At 40.2% G+C, this 17,246-nt stretch overlaps 1 protein-coding gene across 4 annotated transcripts in view; it reads right to left on the reverse strand.

The window, feature by feature from the left end:
- The window catches only part of LOC129251490 (ankyrin-3-like), a 191,539-nt gene that overhangs the window by 40,287 nt on the left and 134,006 nt on the right, over positions 1–17,246 (reverse strand). The window lies entirely within an intron of this gene.

Below are 17,246 nucleotides of genomic sequence, written 5' to 3' on the forward strand. Positions count from 1 at the left end.
ATTTCACTGTGATGAAGAAACATACCTGTTTTGAATTTTTGAAGAAATTTTTTCAATGTTTTGTCCCTTTTTCACAAACGAAAAGATGAAATTTTTCAACTGTAATTTTTTCGACTGATTTCAACGACGGCCATTACTAAACTGACGATAAACATCAAAATGAAACAAATGAACACTATAAATGATTAGGAGTGATTCCGTCATAGCCGTTTCAAGGTAGCGATGCCGGCTCACACGGAAAAGAAAATTCCATATAAAACCAAGGAAGGTTTTATAATGACCGTCTGTAGGCGGTCTTACTGGATAGAGGGTTAAGCGGTCTGAGCCAACACAATCCAACAACAACATTAATTTTTTCTGAAGAGTAACATCAATCTACGAGCGATACAGTAGCTGGCAAAAAGTTCAACGTATTAGAGTTAAGTATTGTACTTAGTTTTACTATTTTGGTTGTTATTCTTCAAATATCGGTCAGTCCATAAGTTCATGCGTATTTTACCCATAATTTCACTTTTGTACGATTTTTGCATACAAAAAATTATTCGCGGATTATAACGGAACTATTTATATTTTCTTTGATATATTGTGCATTCAATAAGTGATTTTAATCGCGGATAGAAGCTCGTGTTGTTAAAAAATAAAATGGAATATTAGAACGCGTTTAAGAGGCATATTTTGTATTTTTTTTTATAAAAGTAGTAAAAATGCAACAACTGCTGCTGCAGAAATAAACACTGTTTCCGGAGAAGATACCGTGAGTGTAAGGACTGCGCAAAGGTGGTTTTTAAAATTCCGAAGTTGTAACTGCGACGTGGAGGATGCCCCGCGCGCTGGTCGTCCTGAAGTCTTTAACTCCGACGCCTTGCTCGAACTCGTGGAAGCTGAGCCAAATTTGACAGTCGATATGATAGCTCAAATTGAATTCATCGCATGGAACAGCTTACAGGCACCTGGTTCATTTGGGAAAGGTTTCAAAGCTGGGAAAATGGGTTCCGCATAGACTTTCCGTCGCCAACCTTCAGCAGAGAGTGAATGTGTGTTCTCAGCTGCTGCAACGGCTTGAAAATGAAAGTTTTTTGAACCGTATCGTTACTGGTGATGAAAAATTGGTCCTTTACAATAATCCTGTTCACAAACGCCAATAGTTAGATAAAGATGAAACACCAGAACCGACCCCTAGAGATGACCTTCACACCAAGAAGATTCTCCTGTCTATTTGGTGGGATATGGCCGGTATTGTTTATTATGAGCTTCTGGAACCAAACCAGACGATAACTGCTGATTATTATCGCCATCAGCTCTCAAACCTGAATGAGGCACCTAAAAAAATCGACCGTCTCTAGTGAATAGACGCAAAGTTTTGTTTCACCACGACAACGCAAGACTCATACCGCAAGGCAAACATTATGCAACATTAATTAACGAGCTCGGGTGGGAGCTAATGCCACATCAACCATACTCTCCGGATATTGCACCTTGTGATTATCATCTTTTCCGTGGACTTCAATCCCATATGAGTAACAAGAACTACTCCTCAAAAGAAGCTATAAAAAGGGATATCGAAGCGTATTTTGACTCCAAGGACAAACAACTTTTTGAGCAGGGAATTAAAAATTTGCCTAAACGTTGGGAAGAGATTGTAAATAAACATCTTTTTTATTAATTTTAAAACCACCTTTAAAAAACGCACGAACTTATGGACTGGCCGATACTTTGGGAAGCAATACTTTTGTGCCTTTTGGTCGACGAAAATTATGTGCTGAACTTTGTAGAATTCCTTGTGGGAACTGCTTAAGATGAATTAAGAGTTCAAATTGAAGAGCTCAAGCTCAAGTCCTTTAGAAGCAGAGAATGCCTTCAACTCTCCTCTTAATTTTAAGGCAATTGTTTCAAGACAATATCAGTTCTATGCTAAAAAACTTCCGCTACATATCCTGGAAAATGAATTCAACACTCTAAGGCAAGGAAATATGTCAACCAATATTACGATGTAGTTGACAAATAACTCGTCCTGATAATAAATAAAAAATATTATGACATACAACGGAAACAAGTTACTTATAATCGCGTTTAATTAAAAAGCCAAATCCTTCAGACTTATGTACAGTACTTTCAACAGCATAAAAGACAACTACTACTAGGTAAAAATTTGCCAACACATATGCCGTTGCTGACTCTGTTCGAAATCTTCGAAACTCCACTTTTTCACGGAGTCATAATTTTAACTATCCTCAGATACCTCCTGAAGGGTTTTCTTGCCAAATCAAATCAGAACCCAGTCCCTATGGAAGTAAATTACGGAAGTTCGCACATCAGGCGACGCACCGATCTCAAAAATAATCCTTCAAATATTCCCCAGAATGCCCTGAAATCAGTTTGCTAAATTTGAGGAAAATAACAGTAATCATATAAGCACGTTGGCTGCGAAACGCATCAACCCAGTCGCCCTTTCACTAAATCCAACAAATTAACGCCATTGAAAATTAATCTTACTATAAGGAAGACGAATCCTATAATAACAAAAATGAATCCTTTGAAGAAGTTAATGTTTTAGGCTCAAGTCAAACTTGCCATGTATTAGCAGAACCCTTTAGAATGGGCAAGCGACACTGGACAAGCTTGTGAGCGATCACAGATGTATGATTTTATTAAATGTAATGTTGTCAATGATAAGTTAAACAAGCTGCTAAGTTTGAAAGCCAAATGCTCGTGATTGACAGTGTCGAAAGCTTTAGAATGATCCAGAAGTGTTAATAAAGTTACGCGGTTATTGTCAATGTTGATCCTGATATCATATGATGCCCTAATTAGAGCCCTTTTATATATAAGTCCAGCTTCGGTTGGATCTAAAACAGGTCAGTACTGATTACACCGCAGATTTCGACTCATAAAAGAATTTATCTGAGCATGCATTTACGCTCAATTGGACCCGTGAGGAGTTGCCTGATCTCCCATCGGACGCGTCCCAGGTGGTGGATGGGGAAGCCCTGGCATCACACGAGTAGCCTTCTCTGACGGGTTAGGTTCAACACTCGTGTGATGACTCAAAGTTGGCATAGAATCAGGGTGCCATCCGCGAACCAAACTTGCTAGGGAGGAGTCCCGAATGAAAACCTTCATCGAAAATGGAGAACAATAGATCTAATACTCCAGGTGGAACCCACACAAGTGGCAATCCACCCGCTTCGGCGGCAGGGGCATAGATTCTGGAGGCCCCAACCATTACCCAAGTCTCTCAGCTGTATGAGCGAGAGCGCATCCTGGAGGAGACAGGGTTTGCTTTCGCAATCTCCTCTTCTTCAGAGACAGAAAGTAGTTTCCCAGTTTCTGAGGGCTCGCGTTGTAAGGTCACTGGGGTGGCGGCATGACGTCCTAAAGAACCCGGGAAATGGAAGATCGTGGCAAGGAGAGCAAGGAAAAAGCTGCTGTCAAGGCTTATTCGGGAGAAATCCTCTTGTGGCTTGGCCGGCCCTTCTGCGTTTGTGTCTTCCAAAAGACTTCGGTTGGCGGAAGTGACACCCACGAGAGCTAATGATTCCTCGGAGGGCTCGGGCGCTCCTAAACTGTCTCACTCTCGAGGTAAGCGGAGGAAGACCGTGCCGACTGCCGCTATCCTGCAACTGCCGCTAATGGCCGAGCCACGACCTACAAAGGTACGAGCGCGGTCTTAGCGCCAGTCAATGTGACAGGAAAGGGTTCTGTAAGCAACGTCCTGATGGGCGCCTCGATAAAAACTCCAACACAGCTGTCTTCCCGGCGGAATTTTCGTCAGTGGAGGATGGCGGGCTGAACCCTCGCCTAAGCACATCCAAGGATGTGGCCCAGCCATCCTATAGCGAGAAAGCTGCGGGCCCACGACTTGTGGCTGTGGGGCCTGACCATCAGCCGACGGATGCAGAAATCAAGTACTGCAAAAGTCTGCTAATGTGTCATGTTATTGCCTCCGGTCCTGAAGCCAATGCGAAGGGCTATGAGACAAAGGACGGCACCAGGAAGGTGATGTGCGCGTCTCTAGCCATCTTTGAGAGGATCAGGACCGTGGTCAATAACGTTCCCAAACTGGAACACTCGCTTCGTGGAACAGAGGAAAAGACCTGGGGGTTAAGGGGCCGCCTCTTTGGCTTTAGCACGTTGAAAGGGGCCACGTATTTATATGACATGAGTTCGAGTAGACCTAGGACCGGTCTTATATTATCATCCCATCGCACTGTGACGGGTCTTGAGCAATTCTGTTTCCAACACCTGGTAGCGACTGAGGTGTGTTATAGAGGTAGGCGCGGATGGACGAAGTTTGTGATTGCATCTGCTTATTTTCCTTACGATGCTCTGGAAGGGCCACCAACAGGGAAGGCCACCAGTCTCGTGAGGTTCTGTGAGCGGCGCAATTTGGGCCATGTTCTCTGTTCCGATGCTAATGCCGAGCATACAATCTGGGGCAGCAGCAAATGCAGTGGACGGGGCTCTCGGCTATTCGAGTTTATCGCTTCCTCTTGCCTAAATATACACAACAGGGGCCCGCAGCCTACGTTTGTAACTGCTAGAAGGCGGGAGGAGATTGATCTCACCCTATCAAACTCAAAACATGGGTGCTCAGTCAACAACTGGAGAGTCCTTGCCGAAGATTCGTGCTCAGACCACAGGTACATTGAGTTTCAGTGTGGTGAGATGTTGAGGCGTGAGTCGTGAAAACTTCTAAACCGGGCCATCAAGATTAATCTTGCTGAGGGCTGAGAGTGATACCGTAATATTCAGAAAAACAACCAGAGGCTTGTTCGGGAATCAAAAAGAGCTTCTTATAGGTAATTCTGCAGCAATATTGAATGTATGAGTGACACGACGAATCCAACCGCAAAGCTGGGGTCGCTTAGGAAATCTGATGGCCCCTTCACGGAGAGGCAAAGTGAGACACTCAGCTTGCTGATGGAATCTCACTATCCAGGTAATCAGATTAAGGTCTGATAAACTGCCTGGCAACTCTAGTGAAATGAGGTCAAGGAAATTCACATACCTATAGTTTTCGCAAATTAATAGTGCAAAAAATAAACTTAAACAGTGAAAAAGTGTGCAAAAGTGCAAAATTTCACCGTTGATGAAGCTCTTAGCAGAAACTGTTCCTGGCTCCTATGATCTAAAAGTCATAAACAGTGGGCAAGTAAAAATACAAGCTTCCACTATCGAATCCTATAGGGTAGGCCTTATAAAATTTGCTGTATAAGGCTATTGTATCCCTACTAGAACTGATTCGTATAAGCCCAAAGAAAAGAGAATCTTCAAAGTTATATTAAAAAACATGCTTCCTTCTATATGCATCCAAGCAATTTTAGTGGAACTAAAAGAGTCTGGCCACACAGCGATAAATATCTTGAACATTAAGCACAGAAACACAAAAAAACCTCTCCTAATGTTCATTTATGAGTTGAAACCAAACCCGAACAACAAGAAATTTATCACATCAAGTACTTATTCAACTGAAAAATTATTTTTGAGCGCCCGCGGCCGAAACGTGAAATTCACCAATGCACCGCAGAAATCTGTCTGCATTAAAGGAGATGGAGTCCCCTTATCCGCAAATTTTTCGCGCAAAACGAGAACAGATGACGTCAAATGCGCCGTATGTGAAGGAAATCATTCAGGGAATTACAAAAGTTGCGTGATATAGAAGGACTTTCAAAAACTAATATAATATATCCGCCATTGAGAAAAAGGGATGAAAACACCCCACTCATTGCTCAGTCTCAAAGGTCAACCGGTTAGATCACTGTCAGCCAACCGCCCAGAAACGTCCCAAAATCGCTCTCACACCCACAAGCTGTAAAACATCTCAGCCTAAAGAAACAACATATGAGTTCTCAAGTGAAATGCGAGAAATGATCGCTCTTCTCAAACAAGTATTCGACTCAAAAACTAAGCTTTGCAAATCCATGCATATTCTTATCTGGAATGCCAATGGCCTATCAAAACATATATTTCTATTAAAAGCTCTGGTCAAATCACACGATATAGATATCCTCCTGCTCTCTAAAACTCACTTTACAGAAAGAGGCTACTTTTGAGTCCTAAATTACAAGTTATTTCACACAATGCATCCCGATAAAAAGCACATGTCGGCTCTGCTAATCTCATGAAAAGTAATATGAAGCATTACAGCATAACCTCTATTTGCACAAAAGCTATTCAAGCCACAAGCATAGTTGTGGGGAGTTCAAATGGTCCTATCACAATATCATCAGTGTATAGCCCACCCAAACGTGCTATCAAAACAGAGGAGTATGAGAAATTCTTTAAAACCCTTGGAAACAGGTTTCCAGCTGGAGGAGACTATAATGCCAAGCACACCTATTGCGGATCCCGTCTCTCTATCTTAAAAGGTGACTAACAATTATTAGCTATCACGAAATTGAACCTCACCACAGCCTACTCAGGCTCTCCAACGTTTGGCCCACTGACAGTAATAAAATAGCAGATCTCATCGCCTCTTGCGGAAAGGTGTTCTAGCTACTGAAATAACCTGCAGCTCATGTTATGAACTATCCTCTGATCACTATCCCGTATTTGTCACATTAAATAAAGATTCAGCTAAATCACTTGCCCACTGCTGTCTGCACAATTGCAAAACCGATCGAGCATTTCAAGAATTGTGTGCAAAATACAGCATTGATCTCCACACCATGTCTCACCAAGCAACACCACTCACAGATATCCCTTGATGTAAAAGGAAACTGAGGGGAAAATGGCTCTAGTGTCTACGTGGAATCCAAGGGGGCAAAACTACACTTTGCTCTTGGAATGCACGCATCTGTGTACGGAGGTGTATTCTGTTCAAGAAGCGACGAACTTTGTTGTGGAAATCAAACGGCAGATCTGTATGTGTCTGCAGCGACAGCAAAGCTACGCTCATGGCCTTAGGCAGCTTCCAACCACATCAGGGGTAGTCGAGTCCTGTAAATCTAGGCTGAACTATGTCGGTAGACATAATAGCCTGATGCTAACATGGGTCCCGGGACACGTGGGTATCGTGGGTAACGAGACCTCTGACTCTTTAGCTAGAATGGGCTCTGAGGCCAACTTCCTTGACCAAATTGTTTTTAATTTAAAAAACTGTGATGCAGGCTAATACTAAGTTTCCACCGCAGCCGCTATCGTGTTCTCTGCCGCTATCGTGTTCTTAGCGCAAACACGAAACAAAACACCTGTCAAATCCCATACAAAATTAAAACACAACTCCATACCTAAACCCACTTTTCAAAGCGTGTTTTGTTGGGTTTGCGTCTAATTTAATTATTAAGTGGTGGCAATGTTGCTCATTTTCCTCATTTATTATTGCATTCTTATCGAAATATGGCAACAATGATTGCAATTTGTCTTTGATTGACGGCCGCCGTAGCCGAGTGGGTTGGTGCTAGATCACCATTCGGAATTCACAGAGAGGTCGTTGGTTCGAATCTCGGTGAAAGCAAAATTAATAAAAACATTTTTCTAATAGCGGTCGCCCCCAATTATTTTTTTTTTTTTTTTTTTTTATATTTTTCTTGTGGTAATCGTTAAGTGGTGCGCGCAAAATATAAAATAAGTCAAATAAGCCAAATAAATCTACAATCTTTCCTCAGGAATACTGAATCAACTCGTTGCGGATAGTATAACAGGTATTTCTTTTATTTATATATGTAATTTTATTTGTATTTACATCTAAATACATCCTAAAATATACATGTACATTATACACAAATAATGTATCATAAATCTGTTTACCATACCAAAGACCATACACTTTGCGAACGCATTAAATTGGCAGCAACGCTTAAAATTATTTTATTTTCCCTTAACCTTTTTTTTAAATAATATGTGACCAACTCACTATCAATTATTTTAAAATAAAATGATAAAATCAACATAACAAATTGAATTTTATGCACCATTTTATAATTTTATCAATTTTTATAATTCTCATTTCACAATGTCAACAAAAGACAGTTCAAACACAGTTTCTCCCAAACTTTCGGTGGAAACAGTTGACAGTTCTCCCAAACACAACTCCTGCAAACACGGTGTTTGCTTTTGGTGGAAACGGCATATAACAAAACAATATATTTTCTTTTAAATAATGAAATAAAAATAGTAAGCTTTCAAACTGAATGTAATATTATTAATTAATACCAAAAGGAAGTTCAATATCTGCGTCAACAAAAGTCTACGTACTCTTAGAAGATATATAAATATATCAGCAGACAGAGTCGACTTGTTGTTAAGTAGTTGCAGTTCAATCCGTATTTTTATTTAATCCACTGGGTGTTAGTTTTCTATAAAGCTACGTAAATCTTTTATAAGCGGTTCCGTTACCCGGATAAATCAAAATCAAAATAAAGTTTAATATAACTACTTGAAATACTGTGAAGAAACATTGCTGTTTCACCTGTTAATATTGTTTGAGTTTACTAACATGACAAAAAAGTCAACATGAACAACGGCCTTAAACAAATTGTCACCATCCCCGCAAACGCCTTCAGTACAAAGTAAGCCTTTTAGTACCGATGCACAGAGCGGCCGATTCCCAAAAAGCTGGCCAAAAGTCGAAAAAAAAGTTTCTAGATAGAGTTTTTTTGTCTTTGGGTTGGCTACAGTAATGCCTTGAGTAGTGAAAACCGTTCAAAGCAACGTCCTGTACCCTAAGTATCCTCTGTATTTTCAGTCGCAACGTGGCCTTCGTTTGAGCATCGTATTACTGTCGATGAATAGTGAAAGTTGTACACATTTGAAAGATTTTGTAATGGAGTAAATTGAACAAAACCAAATGGAATCATCTTCGGAAGGTTAGTAAAATACGAGAAATCTTTAGTACATATCAATACCTCGACACAAAATTTTTAGCTGCAGCAATACGTAGATACATTTTTTGCAATTTTTTTTATAAAATTTGAGTTTTCAAACTGTATAGTAATACAACGCCGTCATATGCTGCTTTGAAACCTATTAAAGATTACTCAAAAAAGTAATGGTTACTGAATAAAACAAGATTCAGCTGCTACCACTTGCTACCTTGGCTTTTATGCTATTTTTTGTGCACAAGTGCATCTTGATTATGTTCTTGAATATACGCTATTTCACGTGAGGAGGTGGCCAATAGGGGTGGAAGGGGGTGGATTTTCAAAATTTTAAAATCAAATTCGTAATAATCGACCCTGAAAACATAAATTAACGTGCATCTTGATTATGTTCTAGAATATACGCTATTTCACGTGAGGGGGTGGCCAATAGGGGTGGAAGGGGGTGGATTTTCAAAATTTTAAGATCAAATTCGTAATCAGCGACCCCGAAAACATATAAATTAACATGCATCTTGATTATGTTCTAGAATATACGCTATTTCACGTGAGGGGGTGGCCAATAGGGGTGGAAGGGGGTGGATTTTCAAAATTTTAAGATCAAATTCGTAATCAGCGACCCCGACAACCCCCGAGTAAGACATTTTCAATCAATTACTTAATTTTTTTAGTTTTGGCCAGCTTTTCGGGAATCGGCCGCACTGTGCGATGCATCAACCCCTGCTCTTAATTCGTGGTATGCGAAATTTGAGAGTCGCCTAGAATTACAAAAACAAAGCATTACAGAAGGGCTAACTCTACGATTAAGAGAATCGGAAGAGCGAGTAATGGAGAGATTCAGTGAGCTGTCAGCTGATGTCATGAACTTGAAGTCGGCAGTTAAGCACTTGGAAGAGCGCATAAAACAAACGGAACAGAAATGCGCTAATGTAGATAAATTGCGCAGCGAAGTACATATATGCACTTACTGAACAAATAAATGTGTATGAGAACAACTTCATAGCATCAGATTTAATTGTAAGTGGGTTGCCTATAAGAAAAGATGAGGACTTTCTCAATGATTTCTCCAATCTGTGCCAATACAGTATAAGAAGCAAAAACGTCTAACGTCAGTTTTCTCTGTTCGTGGGCAAGTGTTTGTTAGAGCTCGTACTCAAACTGATGATGTAATAGTAACTGAAAAAACCAATATAGAGACCATTGCAGCTGCCAATATGTAAAACCAAAAACATTTAATTAGTTATATTGATAATGTTATGTCTGCGTTAAGTTTATTTTCTTATTTGTCACATATGTTTTCCAAATTCTTTGCTTTGCATTGTAATAATTTTTATTTTAATTTCATTTCTATTTCTTTCATTTCATTTGTGCTTTTCATATTCTTTGCTTTGCAATGTAACCTTTTATATTTTGATCTCATTGCTATCTATTTCATTATCCCCTTGCTTTATTTAAATTCCTTCACTTTGCATATCCTCTCAACCATAAACTGTCAATGTGTAATCAAATAGCAAAACTATTAGACAAAGAATATGCAAAAGGACTGCTTACACTCATTTCTAACCGCTACAAAGTGTTTAATGCCTGTCAGTTTAATGCGCGAAGAAGTTTGAATGTTGAAAAAATTGACTATCTAAATTTTGTTTTTGATAGTTTGAGCATTGACTTAATATGTATTACAGAGATCAATAGAAATGATATTTGATAATTTGTGTGTGGTAATTTAAATATAGACATTTTGCGTGATGATTTTTCTTCCAGGAGGTTGATAGATAGTTTTCAATCATTAGGAATTTCAGTAATCAATGAAAATGCTACTCGCTTTGCATCCACTGCAAACCAAGACTTTTGGATGCATTTTGCGTCAGTGGAAGAGATTACGTCAGTCATATTGATCAGCTTCCTATGGCTAGAGTTTCTGGCCACGAGTTGATACAGACAAAATCAAGTAAAAGAGTTATTTTTTAGAGACTTTAGGCTTATTCAACATGATCTCTTAAATAAAGAGGCTACTGAGCTTAATTGGAATATGTGTTGGTTATTCACAACAGTGGATGAAAAACTGCAGCATTTCAATGCTTTAATAAGTCACCTATTTGATAGGTTTGTTCCGTTGCCTAAAGTTAAAGTTCATGGAAACAGGAAATCACGGTTTACACGTGAGGTATTGTCTTTCATTAGAGAACGGAGTAAAGCATATAAGAAATGAAAAAATATAGAAATACCCGATCGTGGCAAAAATATCGTGTTGCAAGAAATAAAGTAACCAAAGAGCGAAAAGAGCATATCTACAATGGAAACTCAATGAAAGTTTACCTTCGAAAGTCCTATGGAAAAACATCTTTAGGTGTCTCAGGAGAGGATAAGCCCGTGTGCAGTTTGGATCCAGAATTTTGAAATACCCACTTTATAGCATCTAACAGGGCTCCACTCAACATACCTACAAAAGTTTCTCTACGAGAGCATGCTGATGACGGTTAGTTTGAATTTGTGTCTGCAACAGAGACGGATTTGATAGAGTGTGTATATACTGTCAAATCTAATGATATAGGTACCGACGGCATTTGTTTTAAATTGCTTAAAATTAACCTACCATTTGCAATACCATCGCTTACACATATAATTAACTTTTCACTCACCTCATCGACATTTCCAAATCTCTGGAAGATAGCAAATATCATACCTGTGCCAAAAATAATATGCTCTACCGCCCCTCAGCTCCTCAGTCCAATAAGCATTTTACCTGCCCTATCGAAAGTATTTGAAAAATTTTTGGCGCGATAAATTACCTGCTACTTGGACAAGAATAATCTGCTGAGTAACTTCTAGTCGGGTTTCAGAAGTCTGCATAGTTACTCCACACCTATGCTTAACATTTTTGAAGATAAAAAAAATCACCTAACAGTCCTAGTATTACTTGATTTTTCAAAGGCTTGCGATACTATTGATCACAATATTTTGCTGAAAAAATTGTGTTATGACTATAAGTTTGGAGCATTTTCTCTGCAACTAATAAAAAGTTACCTTTCGAATCGGCTACAACAAGTTAAGTGTGATGATAGCTACTCAAGTCTTAAGCCAATTACATCAGGTGTGCCGCAGGGCTGTATTTTAGGTCCAATTTTATTTTGAATTTTTTATTAATGATATTGTGGAGTGTTGCCAAAATTCGTCGATTCATCTCTATGCTGATGACACTCAGATATACCTGTCAAGGCCAATGGGTCTTATTGAAGATTTAATAGCAAGGCTTAATGAAGACCTCACTCGTATTTCTAACTGGTCCATATCTAACAACTTCAAATTAAATGAGTCAAAGACGAAGGCGATTCCTACCTGGGTCTTAGAATAAATTCAAGATTATCATGCGTTGACTATGTAAACTTTGTTGTAAACAAGGTATATAATATTCTTAGAAAGCTATATTGTACTGCCTACTTACTGCCACGGCAAACTATATTAAAACTTGTTGAATCACTCTTTGTTCCGCATGTATCATATGCTGAATTAGTATATTGCAGGCTTGATAAAAATTCGAAACATAAATTGCAACCCGCTCTAAATAACGCAGCTCGTTTTTGAAAAAAGGAAATATGACCATATATATATATCTTTTTATTCAAAACAGATTCTTGGTCATAACCTCGGCTCGTATCTCAAAATACGCGCTCTTATGTTCCTGCATAAATTAAAAACCACACAAAGCCCCTTGTACCTGTATAAAAACATTAAACAATGCCAATGCATACGAACATTGAATCTGATTGTTCCGACTTATACTTACTGGGAATCAAAGCGCATGTTCTTTGTTAGTGCCATAAAACTATGGAATTCCATAAAGCTTATAAAACAAGCAAGGTTTTAACTACTTCTAAACTTTAATCTCCTTTTCCTTCTCCCACTCCTACCGTCTTTCTCTTTTTCTCATACACCAAGCTACCTGGTTGTCTCCTGTCACGTTTGTAGTGTTTTAGATGTCGACGATCCGAAGACCCAACATCGACTTGGATCATTACCTTGTTGCAGCCAAACTGCGCACACGCCTCTGTACAGCAAAAAACATACATCTACCTACGCAAAGAATATTCGACATCGAAAAGCTGCAATCATAACAGACAGCCAGAAAATTCGCCACTCGACTCTCACTCCTGCTCTCAGACAGTACTGCCCAAAAAACCGGCATGCACGAACAATGGAGCAACATTTCTCGTTCTCTACGTACCGCCGCCGAAGAAGAAATCGGATTCCGGCGAGCCCGAAAAAACAGTTGGTACGACGAGGAATGTCATGCTGCTGAAAGAAGAGATGCCGCCTATAGAGCCACGCTGCGATCGGGCGCAACGCGAGCCATATGGGATCGCTACCGGGAGCTAAAAAAGGAAGAGAGACGTATTACCCTAAAGAAGAAACGAGAGGTCGGAATACGTGAGTGCGATGAGCTTGAAATTCTGGCCAATAAGAACAACGCCCGAAAATTCTACCAGAAAGTTCGGCGGCTTAGAGAAGGTTTTAAGACCGGGGCGATTTCCTCTAAGAACAAAGACGACGATCTGGGGAATGATATCCATAGCATTCTTAAACTATGGAGGGCAAACTTCGCGAACCTGTTAAATAGTGACAGCTGCGCATATCATAGAAAACGAGAAGATCCCCATGGCGGCGAGGAGCTGGTAAGGTGTATGAATCAGCTTCTATGCAAAATATGGTCGGATGTAAGCATGCCTGCCGATTGGAATTTAAGTGTGCTCTGCCCAACAAATAAGAAGGGTGATCCTGCAATTTGTGGCAATTACCGCGGGATCAGTCTTCTAAATATCGCCTATAAGGTTCTAGCCAACGTATTGTGTGAAAGGCTGAAGCCCACCGTCAACCAACTGACTGGACTTTATCAGTGCGCTTTAGTCCTGGAAAGTCTCCCATCGACCAAATATTCACAATACGCAAAATTTTGGAAAAAACCCATGAAAGGAAAATCGACACACACCATCTTTTCGTCGATTTCAAAACAGCATTCGACAGTACGGCGGCCGCCGTAGCCGAATGGGTTGGTGCGTGATCACCATTCGGAATTCACTGAGAGGTCGTTGGTTCGAATCTCGGTGAAAGCAAAATTAATAAAAACATTTTTCTAATAGCGGTCGCCCCTCGGCAGGCAATGGCAAACCTCCGAGTGTATTTCTGCCATGAAAAAGCTCCTCATAGAAATATCTGCCGTTCGGAGTCGGCTTGAAAGTGTAGGTCCCTCCATTTTGTGGAACAACATCAAGAAGCACACCACAAATAGGAGGAGGAGCTCGGCCAAACACCTAACAGAAGTGTACGCGCCAATTATTTATTTTTTTTTATTCGACAGTACGGAAAGGAGTTGCCTACATGCCGCGATGTCTGAATTTGGTATCCCCACAAAACTAATACGGCTATGCAAGCAGATATTGCTCAACACCAGCAGCGCCATCAGAATTGGGAAGGACCTCTCCGAGCCGTTTGATACCAAACGAGGTTTCAGACAGGGTGACTCGCAGTCGTGTGACTTCTTTAAACTGATGAGTATCGTACGAGCCGCAGAATTTAATCTCTCAGCCACAATATTTTACAAGAGCGTACAATTGTTGGCGTATGCCGATGATATCGATATCATCGGTCTTGACAACCGCGCTGTTAGTTCTGCCTTCTCCAAACTGGATAAAGAGGTAAAGCGAATGGGCTTGAGGGTGAACGAAGACAAAACGAAGTGCCTCCTGTCTTCAAACAAACAGTCGTCGCACTCGCGTATCGGCACCCACGTCACTGTCGACAGTTATAATTTCGAGGTTGTAAAAGACTTCGTTTATTTAGGAACCAGCATTAACACCGATAACAATGTCTGCCTTGAAATCCAACGTAGAATCTCTCTTGCCAACAAGAGCTACTTTGGACTAAGTAGGCAACTGAGCAGTAAAGTCCTCTCTCGACGAGCAAAACTAACACTCCACAAGGCTGTCATCATGCCCATCCGAACGTATGGCACAGAAGCGTGGGCGATGGTAACATCCGATGAAGCGACGTTATGCGTTAGATTTTTGGACCTTTGCACGTTGGCAACGGTGAATATCGCAGGCGATGGAACGATGAGCTTTATGAGCTTTACGACGACATAGACATAGCGCAGCGAATAAAGATCCAGCAGCTACGTTGGCAGGGTCATTTCATCCGAATGGATACAAATGCTCCGGCTCTGAAAGTATTCGATGCGGTACCAGCTGGTTGTAGCAGAGGAAGAGGAAGGCCTCCTCTGCGTTGGAAAGATCAGGGAAGACGGACTTGGCTTTACCAACTGTGACCAACTGACGCCGGTTAGCAGGAGAAAGAAACGACTGGGATGTTTTGTTAAACTCAGCCAAATTCGCCCTGAATACCGCGAAGGAAGAAGCTGGTGCTTACTGCATGATAATGCACTATCTCATCGATCCACTCTTGTGACTGATTTTTTGACTAAAAATCGCATTTTAACCATCAATCACTCACCGTAATCGCCTCATATGGCTCTCTGTGAAACGGTTTGCGTCCGTAGAGCCCATCCAAAAAGCTTGTACCGACATCCTGAAGGACATTCCGGTCAATGGCCTGAAACACTCTTTCGAAAAGCTTTTAGATCGCGCAAAACCGTGTATCGAATAAATAAACTCGAAGTTATCAGACCAAAGTTGCTGCCGTTTCTATATTAGCTCAGTCTTATTTATTTGGGACTTCATCTTGTAAACAAACTAATGCAAACGGAGTGCTGCGTATTAAAGTACAATTTTTTTTTAATTTTTATATTTATTTTTATTATCCAATTTTTTATTGCGATGTGTTTAAACTTTATACTTTAATATAAGTTTATACTTTAATATAATAAGTTCGTGCGGTTTTTTTTCGAAATTTGAATTTCGGATCATTCCCATGGCTTTTAAACGTTTGGAAATGGTTGATTGATCAACTCCCAAAGTTTTTGCAACCTCTTCTTGCGTTTGAGCCGGATCTTGATCGAGCAATTCCTCCAATTCGGTATCCATGAACTTTGGCGGCGCGGCCAAAATCACCACTTTTAAAGCGTGCAAACCACTTCTGGCACGTTCGCTCAGCTAGAGCATGCTCACCATAAACTTCCACCAAGATACGATGACTTTCGGCTGCTTTTTTCTTCATATTAAAGAATTCCCCGCAAAAACACATTATTTGGCACGAAATTCGACATTTTCAAGTGTGGTAAAAATATTGTTGTTTACGCTTCAAATAAAAAACTTATACTGACGTTTGTGCCTTACGACAGTAGCTCTCCAATGAATGTTTGGAAATGTGGATCGATGGAATAATAATAGTTACGCCATCTGTTGTAAAACCGCACGAACTTATCCATAGACCTATTATTATAAAAAAAGGTACTCTACGAGACATGCATGGAAAGCAGCCAGTGGTGCCACCATTCCTCAATTTTCGCTTTCTAGTACATGAAATCTATTGTTGATTTCCTCTTCAATTTGATAAAGGAAATTGGGTTGGTGGTAATTACTGTAATTAGTGGGCTTGGGTGAGACTGAAGTTTTATATTGTGTGCCTCATCATTATTTGATTTCTTCAGCTATTGTGGGAACTTTGAGATCACGGTGAATTTGGGCATTTGTAATATAGTATGGTGCGTTTGTGATCATTCTGAGAGTTTTTGATTCGAATCTTTGGAGTATTTCGATGTTTGAGTTCGCCGCATTGCCGCAGAGTTGTATGCCATAGGTCCATATTGGTTTTAGGATAGCTGAGTACAGTGAGAGCTCATTTTCGAGAATTGCGATTTAACAGCCAATAAAGTCCTCGAAGTTTGATTCCTAGTGCCTTGCGTTTAGTAAAAATATGGGTTTGCTATGTGAGCTTGCAGACAAGATGCATTCCGAGATACTTTATAACATTACCTTGGGGTATGATTGTGTTATTGAGTTTAACGAGTGGCCCAGTACTGCGCTTGAGTGTAAACGTAACTTCAACAGATTTTGTCTTATTTGATTTTATTATCCAGTCTTTGAGCCATCAAGTCCTTCTTGGAGTTCAAGAAAAGCCACATCAGGGAAGGAGTCAATTGTGAGTAAAGAGGTGTCATCTGCAAAAGCTCCGACGATAGTTTCCTCAGTAACTGGTAGATCGTGAGTGGAATACAAGTATAAGATGGGACCTATAATACTACCTTGGGGTACGCCAGCTAGACTTTCGCAGAGTTCAGATTGTTCTTCATTTTGTTTTACAAAAAATTGCCGACTTTTTAGATATGATTTGATAAAGATATAATAATTTGTGGGTAGAGTAGCCTTTGTTTTGGGGGGTTAGATGGGAAAGTGATGCGTACAATATAGCCACTCCTCTCCAATTGGCAACCTCTACCCACTGTCCAGGACCTGATGCCCTGGACTTGGTACTCCC

The sequence above is a fragment of the Anastrepha obliqua genome, unplaced genomic scaffold, assembly GCF_027943255.1.
Source record: "Anastrepha obliqua isolate idAnaObli1 unplaced genomic scaffold, idAnaObli1_1.0 ptg000023l, whole genome shotgun sequence".
Taxonomy (NCBI): domain Eukaryota; kingdom Metazoa; phylum Arthropoda; class Insecta; order Diptera; family Tephritidae; genus Anastrepha; species Anastrepha obliqua.